Consider the following 5217-nt stretch of genomic DNA (forward strand, 5'->3'; position numbering starts at 1 on the left):
GTTAGCGTACTCAACAGGTTCCTCAATCACATACTCGTCTCCCGGCTCTACGCAAAGCAAGAACACAAGCAAATGTCCAACAATCAATCACGGTGCAATGCGCAAACAACATGATGCAAAACATGGGATGACATGCGAGATGTGATATGCAATGCATATGCGTGCTCCGGAAGGGAAAGAATGATAAAGGCATCAACTTGGCAAACCAAGTGTTCCGCTGGAAAGATGAGATGATTTCGGTCGAAATCGATATAAGGATCACCGGAAACGGATGCACGGTTTACAAATGGCAAGCAAAACAAGAATGACACAATTCTGCGATTAACAACACGATGCCATCTAGAATGCAACAAGAAACTAAGCTACTGCACTCAAACATAGCAACAAAGCATAAGGCAGTGATTTACTCAAGATGCTTGACAAAACATGAACACTGAGCTACGGCTAAATCACACTAGAATAGGTTCAAACAAGCATGGCAAAAGTGCAAAAGATATCAGCTTCACAGACTTAGAGAAATTACTAACATGCCAGAAATAACATCATGAAGCAATGTTTAGAGCAAGCAAACAACATGCTACAGGAACATATTATAGCAATACAAGGCATGGAATGAATCTACTAAATGCATAGAACAAAAGTCCCTTACAGATCATGAGCCAAAAAGGCACAAAAGATATGATGGCACACATGTAAACATAGCAAGTTTTATTAACAGTTTCAGACTTAGCAGAAAACAGAGCATGGCATAAATAGAGTTATGAAGGCATCTTTGCGAGCTCAAACCACTCACCACAAAGACTTTCATGACAAAACAAGCATACCAACAACAAGATGACATGTTCATGAATATAACCATGGCAAGAGCAAGTTCATAGCATGCATGGATCAACAAAAACAACCATGGCAAAATTGATTAACATGTAAACAATTTGCTAGAAACATTTTAGAGCAAAAGTAGAGCAAGATTAAGACATGCTAGGGCACTCCATAATTGCAAACAGGGGCATGGATGGATAGAGAATAACCATATGTTCAAAATATCCTTACTGAAGCAACTCAAAACAAGCATGGATCTCACTGTAGCACCAAGTTTACATGGCATAAAAAATAACAGCAGGAAAATGACTTGGTAAAATCCTAAGTCCCCGAAGATAGCAATATCACGAAGCCTAGTTTGCATGCTTGTGCTAGTCACCACGATGATCACAAAAATACATGGCAAGCACCTCTGTAAAGATGGCATGGCATAGCTCAAAACACATGTAGAGCTCATGCCCATATGAAGCACACAACAAATGTGACAAAAATGACAAAACATCATAAACTAATAAGCAACAGGAGTAAACATTTTATAGCACTCTCGCATCAATGATTAGGGCATCAAGATTGACTCAAACAAGCACACCACAATGGAATGAAATGAAGAGCATCTCCCAATGAACATTTTGATATCTCATGCGCATGAAACGGAGCTACGATCATGGAGATATGGCATGATGAATAGGGCAAAAAAATAATAGAGAGCTCCGAGACTTGGTGGAATTTTACCCTCTGAGAAGTCAACGGGACGAGGATATCCGGGACGGAGAGATCTGGGGCGCGGGCAACGCGTTTGGTTGAGATCCCGGTGGATCTCATCCCGATCCACCGGATCCGGCCGATGAGCTCCGGCGATGACTCCGGCGAGGCGCGGTAGCACACGGCGGCTGCGCCGGCGAGGCGAGGAGGTGGCGCGTGGAGCAGGGGCGGCGGCTGGCGGGCGGAGGACGCGCGATGGAGGCGAGGCGGGGTCGCGAGGGCGGCGTGGCGGCGCCAGTGCGATGCGGGACCGGTGAGGCGCGCTATAACGCCCTCGATGCGGCTATATCTCCCACGTGTCGAATCACGACTTAGAGGCATAACCGCATTGAAATCAATGTCGCAAGTGAGGTAATCTTCACACAACCCATGTAATACATAAGGGAAAGAGATACATAGTTGGCTTACAATCGCCACTTCACACAATACATGAATAAAGCATTACATCATCCAGATACAAACAAGGTCCGACTACGGAACCAAAATAAAATAAGACTACCCCAAAAGCTACATAGATCCCCGATCGTCCCAACTGGGCTCCACTACTGATCAACTGAAAACGAAACAACATAACGAACACGATCTTCATCGAGCTCCTCCTTGAGCTCGGTTGCGTCACCTGTACGGTTTGATCGGCACCTGCAAACTGGTTTTGGAAGTATCTATGAGTCACGTGGACTCAACAATCTCACACCCTCGCGATCAAGACTATTTAAGCTTATAGGTAGGGTAGAAGGTATGAGGTGGAGCTGCAGCAAGCGACTAGCGTATTTGGTGGCTAACATATGCAAATGAGAGCGAGAAGAGAAGGCAAGGCACGGTCGAGAAACTATGATCAAGAAGTGATCCTAGAACAACCTACATCAAGCATAACTCCAACACCGTGTTCACTTCCCGGACTCCGCCGGAAAGAGACCATCACGGTAACACACGCGGTTGATGCATTTTAAATAAGTTAAGGTTTCAGGTTTTCTACAACCGGACATTAAGAAATTCCCATATGCCCATAACCGCGGGCACGGCTTTCGAAAGTTCAAATCCCTGCAGGGGTGTCCCAACTTAGTCCATCACAAGCTCTCACGGTCAACGAAGGATATTCCTTCTCCCAGGAAGACCCGATCAGGCTCGGAATCCTGGTTACAAGACATTTCAAGAATGGTAAAACAAGACCAGCAAAGCCACCCGAATGTGCCGACAAATCCCGATAGGAGCTGCACATATCTCATTCTCAAGGCACACCGGATTGTCCAAGATTCCGGTAGGCCAGCCCAGAGTTTCCCTTGGTGGCCACCGGCAGCTGACAGGTTGGACCAACACTCAAAGGAGCACTGGCCCGGGGTTTAAATAAAGATGACCCTTGGGCAGGCCTACCCAAGGGAAAGAAAAGGCTAGGTGGCAAATGGTAAAACCAATGTTGGGCCTTGCTGGAGGAGTTTTATTCAAGGCGAACTATCAAGGGGTCCCCATTATAACCCAACCGTGTAAGGAACGCAAAATCCGGGAACATAACACCGATATGACGGAAACTAGGGCGGCAAGAGTGGAACAAAACACCAGGCATAAGGCCAAGCCTTCCACCCTTTACCAAGTGTATAGATGCATTAAAATAAATAAGAGATATTGTGATATCCCAACAAAATAACCATGTTCCAAACATGGAACAAGCTCCAATCTTCACCTGCAACTAACAACGCTATAAGAGGGGCTGAGCAAAGCGGTAACATAGCCAAACAACGGTTAGCTAGGACAAGGTGGGTTAGAGGCTTGGCTTAGCAATATGGGAGGCATGATAAGCAAGTGGTAGGTATCACAGCATAGGCATAGCAAAAGAGCGAGCTTCTAGCAAGCAAAGATAGAAGTGATTTCGAGGGTATGGTCATCTTGCCTGAGATCCCGCAAGGAAGAAGAACGAGTCCAAAAAGAAGACACCACGACAAGAAAGCAAACAACACAGTAAACAAACATCACATAATCATGGCACGATGCGCAAACAAGTATGATGCATGTTCGGTTTAATGAGGCATGGCATGGCAAAGTGCACAAACAACCCTACGAATTAAGTGGAGCTCAATATGCAACTCCGTTGCATATTGACGAAACACCACGACAAGTTATTTAGTTTGATCTCGTTTATGTACCCAACAATATTAAATGTTATTAAACATGGCAAGAGGGTGAAGCAAAAGAAAACTACCTATCTAGCCAAGTTAAATGAGGCCGGAACAACAAGCAACAAGTCCGGAAAAATCCTCATGTGCATATTTTGGTTATGGTACTGTTCTGCCCTAAACACAATTTTAGAGTTATTAAACATGCAAAGTGAGGCCACCATGTTAAACTAGGCATTTTTCCACCCCATTTAATATAAAGATTATTAAATTCGGAGCTACGGTTAATAAGTTATGAATTAAAGCATTTTAACATGGCATATGGGCAAAATTACGCAAACATCAGTTTAAACATTTTTAACATGGATGAAAGTAGCATATTATTAAACTAGACGAAATTCTAAGCATGTTACATATAAAGTTTGTTATAATCCGATGCACGGTTTGTGAGTTATTATATGCACGATGCTTAGGGGTTTTTCTGTAAAACTGTAAATCCTCGGATAATAGCTAAATTCGCAGAACTGAAAAAAACATGACACGGGCCAGATCTGCTGGGACTAGGCTGCTCACATGGGCCAAGGCCCGCTGGTGCAGAGGGAGAGGTCGGCAGAGGCGATGCTGGGCCTTCGTGCTGGACACGACCTAGGCGCGGGTCAACGCGCGGCGGCAGCGTGCGCTCGTTCTCTACTTGAACGATGACGACGCAGAAGACAGGGGGTGATGCAGGGGGAAGCAGAGGCACGGAACTTGGGGACGAGCGCTCCAGCGAGGGACTTGGCGAAGGCAGCGGCGAGGAGAAGGACTCCGGCGAGGACAGGTGCGAGCTCGAGCTACAGATCGACGGGACTTGGTTCTCGGAGCAGCGGGGCGGCAGCATGGGACGCCGGGTACAGCGGCAAGGAGGGCTTGGACGGCATCAGCGTTTGGCGGTGGCGGTCGCAGCTCCATGGGTATGGCGCCATGAGTTCCTGCTCAATCAGAGAGACAGAGGGGTGAGAGGGAGAGAGAAGACGAAAGGAAGGGGAAGGGAAGGAAGAGGGGCGGAGGTGCTCATCTTCGGCAGGGCTCCGATAGCCGGCATCGGCCGGACAACGAGGCAGGGGGCCCGCTAGTCCAGCGGCGTCGTCATGGTGGTTGAGGCCGCCGGCGGCGTCCTGGATCGAGGTGCAAGAAGAGGGAACGGGGCGCTCGACTGCTGCTGCTGCTTTGCAGGCGCGCGGACGCGAGGGGCTGCGAGCGCTGATCGTCTCCGGGAGCGCAAAGGCGAGGTGGATACGGACTGCTACGGCTCAGCTTGCAGTTTGTCGGGTGAGGAGATCGAGGAACGGAGCGTGATGGTTGGTCGAGCACGGAAAACAGAGAAGAGACAGTGCGGTGGCAGCGGCTAGGAGGATCCCTAGGGATTAGGGATTGGTCCGATGATTGCACTGCTATATATAGTAAGTCGTTGTGGGTAGGGCTATCTCGTCCCTCCGATCGTAATTGGACGGACGGGAAAAAATAGGTTAGTTAGCCCAAAAAGAAA

This window comes from Triticum urartu, chromosome 7, assembly GCF_003073215.2.
Source record: "Triticum urartu cultivar G1812 chromosome 7, Tu2.1, whole genome shotgun sequence".
NCBI lineage: Eukaryota > Viridiplantae > Streptophyta > Magnoliopsida > Poales > Poaceae > Triticum > Triticum urartu.